Below are 17,196 nucleotides of genomic sequence, written 5' to 3'. Positions count from 1 at the left end.
TACCTGGATACGGCTGGACCCCAGGCTTTGGCTCCGAACCAATAAATAGGGGGAATAATTGAGGGATAAAAGAATAACTGGAGTCCAGACCTTGAGATGAAGTTCAATGGCAGCTTTACTTTGCATTAACGTTCTCCAAAACTGTTTACAGACTTTGTCTTGGTTCCAGCAGGCTTTAGCATTAAACTGGCAGGCAAACTCTGCTACATCTGTTTCTCTCTGACTCTGCTGTACTGACAGGCTGGCTGTATAACTCAGATTCTTCTGTATGCTGCACTTCTTCTCTGTATTCTGACTCTAGGTTATGCCAGGGAACTTTCCTCCTGGCTCCTGAGACTTCAAGCTTTGGCCTCTATGGCCAGCAGAGCTTAGGGTGCTCTGGCTGTCGTAGGCACGTCTAGCAGAGACGTGCCCCTGCACACCCTTCCCCTGGCTGGGAGTAAACTAGACTGACTAGAACTTCTGCCCCACCCTTCCTGCAGGAAGTAGAAATAGGACTTGCCCACCTCTCTCCAGTGGGGGGTTAGAATGGAATGGAAGGTTTCATTCTATCTAACTGTAGATCTGCCATATTTGCTGCCACCTGCTGGTGAACCAGGCACATTACATATGAACAGTTACAAAACATTAGTAATGCACAGTGTATAGGACCTGGAATAAATACATAAGATGACATTATGCTAGACCATTACGGACAGTAGCAGAGTGTAGGAGGTGTTCCACATCCACCACGGTGTCCCCTGTAGCAGCTCCTGGTTTACCACATCCACCACAGTGTCCCCTGTAGCAGCTCCTGGTTTACCACATCCACCACGGTGTCCCCTGTAGCAGCTCCTGGTTTACCACATCCACCATGGTGTCCCCGTCGCAGCTCCTGGTTTACCGCATCCACCACGGTGTCCCCTGTAGCAGCTCCTGGTTTACCGCATCCACCACGGTCTTCCCCATAGCAGCTCCTGGTTTACCGCATCCACCACGGTGTCCACGTAGCAGCTCCTGGTTTACCACATCCACCACGGTGTCCCCTGTAGCAGCTCATGGTTTACCACATCCACCACGGTTTCTCCTGTAGCAGCTCCTGGTTTACCGCATCCACCACGGTCTCCTCTATAGAAGCTCCTGGTTTACCGCATCCACCATGGTGTCCCCTGTAGCAGCTCCTGGTTTGCCGCATCCACCATGGTCTGCAGTGACCAGGCAGCAGGGGCAACACGTGAGCTACGGTGGGCCAATGGGGGTAGTAGTTGTTTTACTCACGGTTAGTAGCGCTCCCTGGGCCGGCGTGCAGTGAATGGAAGGACAGCACCAGTTCCTTCGGGGCACACTCTGGTGTACAGGAATTCCCGCCAGATGGTGGTTGAGGTGCCCTTGGTGGAATGGGTTTTTAGGTGCCTTGGAGGCAGGGTCCCTGGTGTTCGTGACATAAACTAATGCTGCTTCTATCTCCACTAGACTTGCTCTATATCCATACATTGGTCGGTGCTAGGTAGCTATAAAGATCTAGTCCACGTTCCCTCAGCTTGATCAGGGCCAAGGGGCCAAAGTGGCAGCTACATCTAGGACTGTTCTTGTTCACCTCCTCACACATAACATCCTTCCTTCCTTCTACTCAGCAAACTTCCTCTCTGTTCTCCCTAGTATTAGAACATCCTCAGATATACAGTCCTGATCAAAAGTTTAAAATGGCAAAAAATCCTATTTAGCATGGCTGGATCTTACCAAGGTTCCAAGTAGAGCTTCAACATGCAACAAGAAGAAATGGGAGTGAGACAAAACATTTTTTGGGCGTTCAATTTAATGAAAATAACGATTAAACTGAAACAGGCTGTTTTTCAGCTGATCCAAAGTTTAGGACCACATGCCTTTAAAAGGCCAAATCTGTGCAAAGATGTGGATTCATTGTCATCTTCTGTCAGGTAGTCACACGTTGTGATGGCAAAGGCAAAAAAACTCTCCCTTTTTGAAGGTGGTCGGGTTGTTGAACTGCATAAGCAGGGTCTCTCACAGCGCGCCATCGCTGCTGAGGTCGGACGCAGGAAGACAGGCATTTGGAATTTCTTAAATGATCCTCAGGGTTATGGAACAAAAAAGTCAAGTGGAAGGCTGAAAAAATTTCATCAGCACTGAGCCGGAGGATCCAATTGGCTGTCCGTCAAGACACTGGACGATCCTCGACCCAAATTAAGGCCCTTACTGGTGCTGACTGCAGCCCAATAACCATCAGACGGCATCTGAGACTGAAGGGCATCAAAAACAAAAAAAGGTCTTCAAATACCTCGTCTCCTTGAACGCCACAGAACTGCTCGTTTGGACTTTGCAAGAGAGCAGCAAACATGGGACATTCAAAGGTGGAAGAAAGTTTTATTCTCTGATGAGAAAAAATGTAACCTTGATGGTCCTGATGGTTTCCACCGTTACTGGCATGACAAGCAGATCCTACCTGAGATGTTTTCTACGCGCCACAGTGGAGGGGGCGCCATAATGGTCTGGGGTGCTTTTTCCTTCAGTGGAACAATGGAGCTTCAGGAAGTGCAGGGGCGTCAAACGGCCGCGGGCTATGTCCGGATGTTGCAGAGAGCATTTCTCATGGCTGAGGGCCCTCGTCTGTGTGGTGACAGGACAAGGCTACAGGACACAATGCCCGCAGGACAAGGGACTTCTTCCAGGAGAATAACATCACTCTTTTGGCCCATCCTGCGTGTTCCCCTGATCTAAATCCAATTGAGAACCTTTGGGGATGGATGGCAAGGGAAGTTTACAAAAATGGACAACAGTTCCAGACAGTAGATGGCCTTCACCGTCTTCACCACTTGGAGAAATGTTCCCACTCACCTCATGGAAACGCTTGCATCAAGCATGCCGAAACAATAACGGCGGAGCTACTCATTACTTAGTTCATGTTTGGAAGTTGGATTTCTGTTTTGGGGGGTTTAGTTTTTTTTTGGAGGTGTGGTCCTAAGCTTTTGATCAGCTGAAAAACAGCCTGTTTCAGTTTATTCGTTGTTTTCATTAAATTGAATGTTAAAAAAATGTTTTGTCTCCCTCCCATTTCTTCTTGTTGCATGTTGAAGCTCTACTTGGAACCTTGTTAAGATCCAGCCATGATAAATAGGAGTTTTTGACATTTTTCAAGTGGTCTTAAACTTTTGATCAGGACTGTACCATATTTTTCTCCCCATAAGATGCATTCCCCCCCCCAGGGCGAATACTAATGTTACGATCCTCTCGACAGGAGAGGGTGAAACCGCCGTTTAGAAGAACTCCCCCCCCCCCCCAAAAAAAAACCGAGACCAAGCTCTGTGTTGAGGGTAAATCAGAATCACCTTTACTGAGGGCTACCCGCCCGTATTTATGCAGTTCCCCATCTGGTGGACACGCCCCTAGGGGACCAGATGGAAGACTGTGACACAGGACAGATATGCAGCAATTCAGGATACACAGACACAATACATCCCCACAATGTATCATGGTTTCCTCCTCTCTGCCCTGGAGACACCCGAGGAGCAATTCAATTATCTCTCAGGACAAAGGGAAATCGCCAATACACATGTGGGGACAACAGGACAGAAATCACCATTTAAACATACAATGTCACAACCATTACAGTAAACACAGACATTTAACATATCCCCAGATAGCTCAAGTCTGAGTGCATATTATTAGGTGAATGGCACTCAGACTACACAAATACAATAAAATCGACATGGAGCCAAAGTCTTTAATTTCACGAACAGGCTCCATGGTTTTCATAGCTATCTGGGTACCCTCACATAACATACAATACAATTCCAAATACAGATGGTTCTGTCACAACTAATGAGCGCTTCCATTATGGAAGCACTCATTTGTACCGGAGGACCAGGAAGCGATGAAGGCTCTGTACTCACCGCTTCCTGGTCCTCAGCTGTTGGCTGTGCACAGCGTGAGGGCGCTCTGTGACCTCACGCTGTACGCGCCAGTTCACAGCACAGCCGACAGCAGGAGGAAGGAGATCGTGGGCGGTGAGGAGCGGCGGCATCCAGGAGCAGGAGAGGTAAGTGCTTTTTTATTTTATAAAGCATGAGGCTGCTTGGGGCTGATCTGAAGCAATGGGGGTGATGAGAGGCATAAGGCTGATAATAGGGGCTGATGAGAGGCATGGAGGATGATGAAAAGCATGGGGCTCTTATCTAAGGTGTGATTGGGGGTCATTTACATTGGGGTCTGAGCGGACATCTGATTGGGGGTCTGATCTGAGGTCTTATTGGTGTCTTATTAACATTGGGGGTCTGATTGGGGCTGTCAGCTGGGGTCTGATTAACATTGGGGGTCTGATTGGTGGTCTGACCTGAGGTGTAATGAAAAATATTTTTTCTTATTGTCCTCCTCTAAAACCTAGGTGCGTCTTATGGGCCAGTGCGTCTTATAGGGTGAAAAATACGGTATATATGTGGTGCCAGCACCACCTAGGGGCGAATAGATGTAATCACACTCTTATCTATAACAGCCTGTTATAAGGAATTACAGTTTACACAGCAATACTTTGACATGATATCTCAAAACTTTAAAGTGCCCACATGTAGCACATAGTGAGACACTGCATCCCCCCTTGGTTTAAGATAAGCCGTCCTCGGCGTTTATCTTGCTAGATGCTGTGGATCTTTACGCCGTCACCTGCAAAATACAAAACACGCGCCGCAAACACAAATATGCATATAATTACTGTTGCAAAGTACTATTATGTTACTTCGATAACCTCATGTAAGCAAAGGGTTATGCATAACAATACACATTTATTGAAATATTTTTCTTTCTGCTCTCATGGCTCAAAAGGACATTGGGCGTTGTAACTTCGGTGCTTGACGGTGACAACAGGGCGTTGATCTTAAAATGGGGAAATAAAGTCCATGGCAAAGTCCTCTGAGACAAAGTCCATCCCTGATTTGGGGCATAAATATTTGTAATCCCATAGGTTAAAGTGCAAAGTCTCTCATTCTTAAAACACGTGCGTTGCATAGGATAAAACGCAGAAGAATGTCCTTCTGGATACTTCACTTAAACGTTGCAGAAACTTAAGAGTCCCCGGAAACCTGAGAATGGGGTAAAAAGGGGATAAAATGGTGCAAAGTGAGCGCAACTTGTGACATTTCAGCGAACATTAGTGGAGCCCAGGGTAGAGTCCTTTAAAGGGGGTAGTAGGCTCCTGAGTGGCGTGGCAAACTACCACTGAATGACAACAAGGAGTCTCTCACTAACCAATGGCTCTGGCTCCATTACGGAGAGGGGTCTTATTTTGATGGGGCTTCCTTCTCTGGACATTTCATTTCCTAATTATGTAAAGAATTATTAGTTTAATGCGTTGCAGGAGCCGGAAAAGTGCTGAGCGAGCGGGAGGAAGCGCTGGCAGCGGGCACAGGTTCCATGCCGCCCAGAATGATTCTGGACACTACCATGCCCCTGAGCCTGCAAAAATAGGTTCCGGCCCACTGGGGAATCTTCTGCTTGATTTTTTGGGGCCTAGCACAGCAATAGACGTTGAGCACATCTCTCCAGCCATCAGACAGACTCCACCTTCTTACAAGCCTGCCCCCTAGGTTCACTTGCATAAGTTGGGCGGCATAGACATTTGGAGACATAATGAAAAGTCTATGATGGTGCAGCCAATTAATTATCTTCCCGCTCTTTTAAAGGGGTGGCAACTAAATTTTCCCGCTTTTGACGGGGTTTTACTAGCTTTTTCCACAGTGATGGCGCAGTAAAGCCTTCAGGCGCCCATTTTAGGTGCAACTTAACAGTCCATTCAATGACAGCAATCAGTTTTAGTGACACAAAAATCTAAAAAAAAAATTACTTTTGACAATGCAATTTTGCAGTAGGGTTCTTGTATACTATTCTCATGCAATTCGTAATCCGCATGAACACTTTTTCAGCTCAATAAAGACGTTTAAAGTCGCTTCACTGACAGTAAGGAGTTAAAGCACATATACAGTCTTTCTCAAAGAATCTACAATTGAAGGTCCTATTCACACTAGGTGCAGAGGATTTTGATCCTGTTTGTGACGCCAATTTTTGCAGCAATCGGGTTGCAGGGGTAACACGTGAGCTTCAGTGGGCAAATGGGGGTAGTAGTTGTTTTACTCACGGTTAGCAGCGCTCCCTGGGCCGGCATGCAGTGATTGGAAGGACAGAACCAGTTCCTTCGGGGCACTCTCTGTTTGTCCAGGGATTCCCGCCAGATGGTAGTTGAGGTGCCCTTGGTGGAATGGGTTTTTAGGTGCCTTGGAGGCAGGGTCCCTGGTGTTCGTGACGCCAGCACCATTAAGCGCAAAGGAAGGTGGTAGAAAGGATGAATCAATGGTTGTAAACAACAGAACTTTTTACTTGATCAATTGTCTCAGAGTAGTCAGTATAGTTGTCACGTAGTGATGTGGGAGGGAACACCACACCGACAACAGGAGGGAAGGGAAAAGGAACTAGGCCTCAAAGCTAGGAAAAGGGAAACGGACACACCCTATGGAAACCTTAAAGGGGTTGTCCGGGTTCAGAGCTGAACCCGGACATACCCTTATTTTCACCCAGACAGCCCCCCTGAGGCTAGCATCGGAGCATCTCATGCTCTGATGCGCTCCCTTGCCCTGCGCTAAGTCGCGCAGGGCACAGGCTCTTTTGTTTTCAATAACACACTGCCGGGCGGTAACTTCCCGGCAGTGTGTTCGGTGACGTCACAGGCTCTAAGGGGCGGGCTTTAGCTCTGCCCTAGCCGTTTTACTGGCTAGGGCAGAGCTAAATCCCACCCATCAGTGCCGGTGACGTCACCGGGGTTCCTGGCAGCCCCATGGAGAGCCCCGGTACTTCACCGGATCTCCAAAAAATGCCTTTGCCCTGCGCAATTTAGCGCAGGGCAAAGGAGAGCATCGGAGCAGTTCATGTCAGGGGGGCTGCCGGGGTGAAAATGGAGGGATGTCCGGGTTCAGCTCTGAACCCGGACAACCCCTTTAATCCTAGCCCTCACTCCTATCCGTATAAACGGACCTTTTGGGTAGGAATGTTCATACACAGGAACCTGAGACCCTGGAAACCCTGAATTGCCCTGGAGTAGTGTCTGGGCTTGAGACGGTCTGTTCCTTCCCTTATGAAAGAACCAGCGTCTCCCTGAGGCCTAGTAACAAAAGACAGAGGGGAAACAACAAAATATAAAAGGGAAGTAACACTTAAAAGTAAGTGGACGAGCAGGAACTCAGAAGAGGACCACACACCAGCACTTCCAATACCAAACTGAAGCTATCAACCGCATAGCATGATGGGTGACGCCAGAGGAGTTGGAATGACCACTAAGCTACACCTGAGACCAGAGGTCATTACCAGCAACCACACTGAAAACAAGTGAAACCAAAGAGGCTGTCAGATCACATCACGGGCAGCCAGTCTCTTAGATCTTCTGACACCTGTCACGTTAGAGACCGTGACAACAGTTCATCTATATAGCAAAAGCAATAATCCAAATATTAGCTTATCTGTAATCCTTGTAACAGGCTTGGCAATTGTAACTTGAGGAGTTCTCCTTCTCTCTCTATATCTGTTGTGGGGATTCGCTCTGGTAGACAGGATAAGCGGACGCAGTATAGAGGCACCAACCAGTTCTTAAATCAAACAGTTCAGTGTTTATTCACACTCTTGGCAAGTTCATAAACAATAAGTCACATTCAACACAAAAAAGTCACCTTTTGGTTTTGGTGTTAGTTCACACCCAGCTGGCAGTTCTGCCTCAGACTCCATGAGCAGGCTTTAGGCGGCCTGTTTCCCCTCACACTGGTCTCGGACCTCCAAGCCCAGCACAAGCCTCAGGTCCCAATACAGAGATCCTTTCTGCTGATCCCAGCTGTCTTTTGAAGGCAGCTAGGTGTTGTCAAAACCCAGACCGGCACATGAGTCCAGTCCGGTGTTTGACCCCACCTGGTCGCTAATCAGTCCAGCAGCACACACTGGGAGGAAAATACCTGCCTCCCCATACAACTCCCTTTACTGTGTCACATCCCCCCCCCCCCCCCCCTTTTTGTTCAACCTTGAGGGGGTGAGCACATGCCAAACAGTGCAGCCGGGACAGGGCATCCGTGTTTCCCTGCAACCGGCCTGCTCTGTGTTCTACCGAGAACTTAAAGTTCTGTATGGATAAGAACCACCTGGTGACCCGGGCAGTTCTGTCTTTGGCCTGGCTCATCCACTTGAGAGGGGAGTGGTCGGTCCCCAACAGATAATAGCGGAGAGACTCGAGTGCCCACTTGATGGCCAGGCACTCTCTCTCCACTATACTGTACCTGGTCTCGGCTGGGGTGAGTTTGCGGCTCAGGAAAACAACGGGATGCTCCTCCCCATTGACTGCCTGAGACAGTACAGCACAGAGGCCCACTTCGGAGGCGTCGGTCTGTACCATGAACTCCCTCTTGAAGTCGGGCGTCACCAAAACCAGTGACCCGCACAGGACCGACTTCAATGCGGAAAAAGCCTCCTCCGCCTGGTCATTGCAGTGGACCATCACGGACTTCCGTCCCTTCAAGAGCACTGTGTCAAGATAGGTAGGTAAGCGGGGAAATAACCAAACACGGGAAAACAAACAGAACGAACGACTAGGCCCAAAAGCTAGGGAGAAAAGGGTCAACTCCTAGCGATCCCTAAAAGCTTTCCCTAAACTGCTGTGCCCATGTGCATACCCTTAGGGTGGATATGCACATGCCCTCATGCCTAAACCTAAACACCCTGGGCAAATCCTAAGCAGCAGGAGAAAGGGAAGAGGCAACCTGCTTCTTCAAACCAGGAGGAAGCAAGCGTCTCCCTAGAGGCCTAGATAAAACACACAAAGGGAAATAAAGGAGAGGACTTATCTGGAGCAGAGCTAGAGCAGACGATCCACCACACATCCAGAGATCACAGGAAAGAACTACAACCCACACAGGCCACTAGGGGAAGGAGGGATAAATAGTCTCACTAACAATGAAACCCAGTACACCTGAGGGAAGGTGGATCCAGCTCAAACCCAAAACAAAACAAACAGAGAACTCAGACATGTGCAGCCAGTCTGACAGACCTCCGCACATTCACAGGGCAAGGCGTGACACCCTGTCAACGGAGCCGCTAAAGTGGCAAAATGGGAAACGAACCTCATATAATAGCCCACCATTCCCAGGAATGACTTTACTTGCCTAGTGGTGACAGGTCGGGGCCAGTTCCGTATCGCCTCTATTTTGTTAAATTGGGGTTTGATGAGTCCACGCCCAATGACATACCCCAGGTACTTAGTCTCTTCTAACCCAAAAGCATATTTTTTTGGGTTAGCGGTTAGTCCAGCCTTCCGAAGGAAGTCCACTACGGCCTGCACCTTGGGCAGATGACTCTCCCAGTCGGTACTATGAATGCCAATATCCTCCAGGTAAGCCGAGGCGTACCTACGATAGGGACTAAGCACAATGTCCATTAATCGTTGAAACGGAAGGCCAAAGGGTAACACCTTATACTGATACAACCCCTCAGGGAGTTTTTTCCTTTGGCAGCCTCCGTTAAGGGCACCTGCCAGTACCCTTTGGTGAGGTCCAAGACCGAGAAATACCTTGCCTGTCCTAACCGCTCGATTAGCTCATCCACCCGGGGCATGGGATACACATCAAATTTAGAAATCTAATTTAGTTTACGGAAATCATTACAGAAACGTAATTTCCCGTCTGGCTTGGGTATTAGAACTATTGGGCTGGCCCACTCACTTTTAGACTCCTCGATGACATCCAGCCTCAGCATTAGCTGCACTTCCTCCGAGATGGCTTTTCGCCGAGCCTTTTTCGCATCGCAAGATTTCGGCGCTCCAGCTCTGTGACGTCAGCCAGCAAGGAGGAGATTCGGAGGACTTGGGGCTGTGCTGGGCTCCTTTCCGCTGGTCTCTTCTCAATAGTCTCTTCTTAAGGAATGCCCCTTTGGTGATGTCATGTCTGCTATTTAAGTGAATGTGACTTGAATAAAGCTCTCTCTTGTTCCGTCTCAGGGGGGATGAGAAGATGCTTTCATGAAACCAACTTGTGTGTCTGGTCTCATTATGAAAGCAGTATGGAGTGCTCATACTTATACTTCTAATTGATTTGGCACCACACAAAGAAGATGAGAATCACATGAATTGCGATAACATTCCATAAAACTCAGGTCCACAATGTCCATAGAGGTTTGTGGTATTGGACAACTTTCCGCCTAGTCGTCCGGCTGTGTCCAGGCGCTTTTATGCTTCTCCCGGTCACTGGTGCTGTGGAGTCCATAAACTAATGCTGCTTCTATCTCCACTAGACCTGCTCTATATCCATACATTGACTCACTGGTCGGTGCTAGGTAGCTATAAAGATCTAGTCCACGTTCCCTCAGCTTGATCAGGGCCAAAGGGCCAAAGTGGCAGCTACATCTAGGACTGTTCTTATTCACTTCCTCACACATAACATACTTCCTTCCTTCTACTCAGCAAACTTCCTCTCTGTTCTCCCTAGTATTAGCACATCCTCAGATATATACAGTTGTTTTCAAAATTATTCAACCCCCACTGAAATGGAGTGTTTTGGCCCCAGTTTGACATTGATTTTGATCATTTCAGTCGTCTTGTTTACAATTAAATCAAAGAGGCCCTTGTAAGTCAGACAAATATAACAACATTTATAATGAAATAACCACAAATGTCTTTTCTGTGCTCACATCATTATCCGTTTTATTCAACCCCCAAGTGACATTCAATCTTAGTACTTAGTACAACATCCTTTTCCAGTTATAACAGCTTTTAAACGTGAAGCATAGCTTGACACAAGTGTCTTGCAGCGATCTACGGGTATCTTCGCCCATTCTTCATGGGCAAAAGCCTCCAGTTCAGTCACATTCTTAGGCTTGCGCGCTGCAGCTGCTTTCTTTAAGTCCCACCAGAGGTTCTCCATCGGATTTAAGTCTGGTGACTGCGATGGCCACTTCACAATGTCCCAGCCTTTAATCTGCAGCCATGCTCTAGTGGACTTGGAGGTATGCTTGGGGTCATTGTCCTGTTGAAAGGTCCAACGTCTCCCAAGCCTCAGGTTTGTGACGGACGGCATCACATTTTCATCCAATATCTCCTGGTACTGAAGAGAATTCATGGTACCTTGCACACGCTGAAGCTTCCCTGTACCTGTAGAAGCAGAACAGCCCCAAAGCATGATTGACCCCCCGCCATGCTTCACAGTAGGCAAGGTGTTCTTTTCTTCATGGGCCTTGTTCTTCCTCCTCCAAACATAGCGTTGATCCATGGGCCCAAACAGTTCTCATTTTGTTTCATCAGTCCACAGAACACTTTTGTGGTTTGTCCACATGACTTTTGGCATACTGCAGTCGACTCTTCTTATTCTTTGGAGACACAAGGGGGTGCGCCTGGGAGTTCTGGCATGGTGGCCTTCATTACGCAGTGTGCGCCTTATTGTCTGAGCTGAGACTTCAGTGCCCGCATCTGACAGATCTTTCTTCAGTTCCTCAGCAGTCACACGGGGACTTTTCTCCACTTTGCTCTTCAGGTAGCGCACAGCAGTCGAAGTCAGCATCTTCTTTCTGCCACGACCAGGTAGCGTTTCAACAGTGCCCTTTGCCTTGAATTTGCGAATGATGCTTCCTATGGTGTCTCTTGGTATGTTTAACATCTTTGCAATCTTCTTATAGCCATTGCCCTTCCTGTGAAGAGAAATCCCCTCTTCTCTTGTCTTCCTGGACCATTCTCTTGACTTCACCATGTTTGTAAACACACCAGTAAATGTCTAGAAGAAGCCGAGTATCACAGTCCTTTTACATCGGCCTAATTGGTGCTTATTATGCTTGATTGCGGCTCCTTGACATCCACAGGTGTTTTCAATACCTGATCGAAAACACTTGAATGAACCTCTGTTCTTAAGAGTGGTAGTCTTTAAGGGGTTGAATAATTGTGTCAATGAAGAAATCACAAAAAAAACATTTAATACTGTATTACAAAAACAATTGATGTCATTTTAGTTGCATTTGGTTCTTTAAAAAGTCCTTGTAAGATTTCATTTTGAACACAATTACAAATGTACACTAAATTCCCTAAAACCCTTTACAGCATTGGGGGTTGAATAATTTGGAACACAACTGTATATGTGGTGCCAGCACCACCTAGGGGTGAATAGATGTAATGACACTCTTATCTACAGCAGCTTGTTATTAGGAATTACTGTTTACACAGCAATGCTTTGACATGACATCTCAAAAGTTTAAAGTGCCCACATGTAGCACATAGTGGGACACTGCAGGTCTCCCCTGTAGTAGCTCCTGGTTTACCGCATCCTCCACGGTCTCCTCTATAGAAGCTCCTGGTTTATCGCATCCACCACGGTGTCCCTGTAGCAACTCCTGGTTTACCACATTCACCACGGTCTCTCCTGTAGCAGCTCCTGGTTTACCGCATCCTCCACGGTCTCCCCTATAGTAGCTCCTGGTTTATCACATCCTCCACGGTCTCCCCTATAGTAGCTCCTGGTTTACCACATTCACCACGGTCTCCCCTGTCTAATCAGCACCTTGATCTGCCACACCTGTGAGGTGGGATGGATTACCTTGGCAAAGGAGAAGCGCTCAGTAACACAGACGTAGACAGATTTGTGAACAGCATTTGAGAGTAATGGGTCTTTTGTGTCTGTAGAAAATGTTTCAGATCTTTGAGTTCAGCTCATGCAAAATGGGAGCAAAACCGAAAGTGTTGCGTTTATATTTTTGTTCAGTGTAGTTGCCGAGAACCAACATCACAATCATTGCAGACTGGGCCTGGAAAAGAGTCCCGGACTCCTGAGAAGAGTCCTGGTTACTCCTGATCTCCTGCTGATGACTGACCGGCTTCTACCTGGTTTTCTCCCTTTCTCTCTAGGAGAGAACTGCCAATCATCAGCAGGAGATTATAATAACCAGGACTCTTCTCAGGTAGATGGGACTCTCTTCGAGGCCTGGGCTGCAATGGTTATGATGCCGGTTCTCAGCAACCAATTACTTTTAGCTCCTGAGTGACACAGCGCTGACATCAGCATTTCTGTCACTACTTTATACCGCCCTCAGTACGGTCAGCATAAAGTTGATGACAGGTTCCCTTTAAATGTAAAAAAATATATAAAAAAAAGTATACATATTAGGTATTGCCACGTCCGTAACAACCTGCTCTATAAAAATACCACAGGACCTAACCCCTCAGGTGAACGCCGTAAAAAAGATAAAATAAAAACGGTGTCAAAAAAGCCATTTTTTGTCACCTTACATCACAAAAAGTGTAATACCAAATGATCAAAAAGCCATACGCACCCTAAAATAGTACCAATCAAACCATCATCTCATACCAAAAAAATTAGCCGCTATATAAGACAGTCACCCAAAAAAAAATATAAAAAAATACGGCTTTCAGAATGTGGAGACACTAAAAAAATATTTTTTTTCAAAAATGCTTTATTATGTAAAACTGAAACAAACAACAAAAAAAGTAGTCATATTTGGTATTGTCACGTCCGTAACAACCTGCTCTATAAAAATAGCACATGATCTAACCTGACAGATGAACGTTGTAAATAACAAAAAATAAAAACGGTGCCAAAACAGATCTTTTTTGTTACAAAAAGTGTAATATAGAGCAACCAAAAATAATTTTTACCCTAAAATAGTACCAACAAAACTGCCACCTTATCCCGTAATTTCCAAAATGGGGTCATTTTTTGAGTTTCTACTCTAGGGGTGCATCAGGGGGTCTTCAAATATGACCTGACAGCTCAACATTATCCCAGTGAAATCTGCTTTCCAAAAACCATATGGCGTTCGTTTCCTTCTGCGCAACGCCGTGTGCCCGTACAGCAGTTTACGAACACATGTTGAGTTTTGTTTGGATGTTAACCTTTGATGTGTTAGTGGGGAAAAAAATTATAAAAATGGAAAATATGCCAAAAAAGTGAAATTCAGAAATCTCATCTCCATTTTCCATTAATTCTTGTGGAACACCTAAAGGGTTAACAAAGTTTGTAAAATCAGTGTTGAATACCTTGGGGGCGTAGTTTGCCACATAAAGTGACACTGGTCAGATAAAAAAAAATAAAATGTCCTGGGCAGGAAGGTGAAAACTGGCCCGGGGTTGAAAGGGTTAAAGACGTGCACAGCAGATTTCAGGGTCAGATTTTATTTACAGGCGCACGGGGTTTCTCATCGCTGCTAATGATGAAAGTTCTTGTTTTATTGTCACTTTACAATCCGTATCCGACGTCTGCTAAGAAAGGCGATTGTAGATAATATTCTATGACCCAGGTCACTAATGGAAGGTTTACAGGCATTGAAATGAAGGGTAACTTTATTTTACCTTTTGTACATTAAGGCCACTAACCCTAAAATCCACAGCATGTACAAACTCCATAGTAGAGCTATAAGAGGGGCGGCTGATATCAGTCACATATGATGTAATGTCTCTGGAGGTTATATCAGTACTAGAGCGTTATAAGAGGAGCGGCTGATATCAGTCACATGTGATGTAATGTCTCTGGAGGTTATATCAGCGATGGAGCGTTATAAGAGGAGCAGCTGATATCAGTCACATGTGATGTAATGTCTCTGGAGGTTATATCAGTGCTGGAGCGTTATAAGAGGAGCGGCTGATATCAGTCACATGTGATGTAATGTCTCTGGAGGTTATATCAGCGATGGAGCGTTATAAGAGGAGCAGCTGATATCAGTCACATGTGATGTAATGTCTCTGGAGGTTATATCAGCGCTGGAGCATTATAAGAGGAGCGGCTGATATCAGTCACATATGATGTAATGTCTGGAGGTTATATCAGTGCTGGAGCGCTATAAGAGGAGCGGCTGATATCCGTCACATGTGATGTAATGTCTCCGGAGGTTATATCAGTGCTGGAGCGTTATAAGAGGAGCGGCTGATATCAGTCACATAGGATGTAATGTCTCTGGAGGTTATATCAGTGCTGGAGCGTTATAAGAGGAGCGGCTGATATCAGTCACATAGGATGTAATGTCTCTGGAGGTTATATCAGTGCTGGAGCGTTATAAGAGGAGCGTCTGATATCAGTCACATAGGATGTAATGTCTCTGGAGGTTATATCAGTGCTGGAGCGTTATAAGAGGAGCGTCTGATATCAGTCACATGTGATGTAATGTCTCTGGAGGTTATATCAGTGCTGGAGCGTTATAAGAGGAGCGTCTGATATCAGTCACATGTGATGTAATGTCTCTGGAGGTTATATCAGGGCTGGAGCGTTATAAGAGGAGCGGCTGATATCAGTCACATGTGATGTAATGTCTCTGGAGGTTATATCAGCGCTGGAGCGTTATAAGAGGAGCGGCTGATATCAGTCACATTTGATGTAATGTCTCTGGAGGTTATATCAGCGCTGGAGCGTTATAAGAGGAGCGGCTGATATCAGTCACATGTGATGTAATGTCTCTGGAGGTTATATCAGCGCTGGAGCGTTATAAGAGGAGCGGCTGATATCAGTCACATGTGATGTAATGTCTCTGGAGGTTATATCAGTGCTGGAGCGTTATAAGAGGAGCGGCTGATATCAGTCACATAGGATGTAATGTCTCTGGAGGTTATATCAGTGCTGGAGCGTTATAAGAGGAGCGTCTGATATCAGTCACATGTGATGTAATGTCTCTGGAGGTTATATCAGTGCTGGAGCGTTATAAGAGGAGCGTCTGATATCAGTCACATGTGATGTAATGTCTCTGGAGGTTATATCAGGGCTGGAGCGTTATAAGAGGAGCGGCTGATATCAGTCACATGTGATGTAATGTCTCTGGAGGTTATATCAGCGCTGGAGCGTTATAAGAGGAGCGGCTGATATCAGTCACATTTGATGTAATGTCTCTGGAGGTTATATCAGTACTGGAGCGTTATAAGAGGAGTGGATGATATCAGTCACATATAATGTAATGTCTCTGGAGGTTATATCAGCGCTGGAGCGTTATAAGAGGGGCAGCTGATATCAGTCACATATAATGTAATGTCTCTGGAGATTATATCAGTGCTGGAGCGTTATAAGAGGAGCGGCTGATATCAGTCACATGTGATGTAATATCTCTGGAGGTTATATCAGCGCTGGAGCGTTAGAGGAGGAGCGGCTGATATCAGTCACATGTGATGTAATGTCTCTGGAGGTTATATCAGCACTGGAGCGTTATAAGAGGAGCGGCTGATATCAGTCACATGTGATGTAATGTCTCTGGAGGTTATATCAGCGCTGGAGCGTTATAAGAGGAGTGGCTGATATCAGTCACATACGATGTAATGTCTCTGGAGGTTATATCAGCACTGGAGCGTTATAAGAGGAGTGGCTGATATCAGTCACATGTGATGTAATGTCTCTGGAGGTTATATCAGCGCTGGAGCGTTATAAGAGGAGCGGCTGATATCAGTCACATATGATGTAATGTCTCTGGAGATTATATCAGCGCTGGAGCGTTATAAGAGGAGCGGCTGATATCAGTCACATATAATGTAATGTCTCTGGAGGTTATATCAGCGCTGGAGCGTTATAAGAGGGGCGGCTGATATCAGTCACATAGGATGTAATGTCTCTGGAGGTTATATCAGCGCTGGAGCGTTATAAGAGGAGCGGCTGATATCAGTCTCATGTGATGTAATGTCTCTGGAGGTTATATCAGTACTGGAGCGTTATAAGAGGGGCGGCTGATATCAGTCATATATGATGTAATGTCTCTGGAGGTTATATCAGCGCTGGAGCGTTATAAGAGGAGTGGCTGATATCAGTCACATGTGATGTAATGTCTCTGGAGGTTATATCAGTACTGGAGCGTTATAAGAGGGGCGGCTGATATCAGTCATATATGATGTAATGTCTCTGGAGGTTATATCAGCGCTGGAGCGTTATAAGAGGAGCGGCTGATATCAGTCACATGATGTAATGTCTCTGGAGGTTATATCAGTACTGGAGCGTTATAAGAGGAGCGGCTGATATCAGTCACATGTGATGTAATGTCTCTGGAGGTTATATCAGCGCTGGAGCGTTATAAGAGGAGCGGCTGATATCAGTCACATGTGATGTAATGTCTCTGGAGGTTATATCAGTACTGGAGCGTTATAAGAGGGGCGGCCGATATCAGTCACATATGATGTAATGTCTCTGGAGGTTATATCAGTGCTGGAGCATTATAAGAGGAGCGGCT

The sequence above is a fragment of the Bufo bufo genome, chromosome 10 (genome assembly GCF_905171765.1).
Source record: "Bufo bufo chromosome 10, aBufBuf1.1, whole genome shotgun sequence".
NCBI lineage: Eukaryota > Metazoa > Chordata > Amphibia > Anura > Bufonidae > Bufo > Bufo bufo.
Note: the sequence above shows the minus strand (reverse complement) of the source record.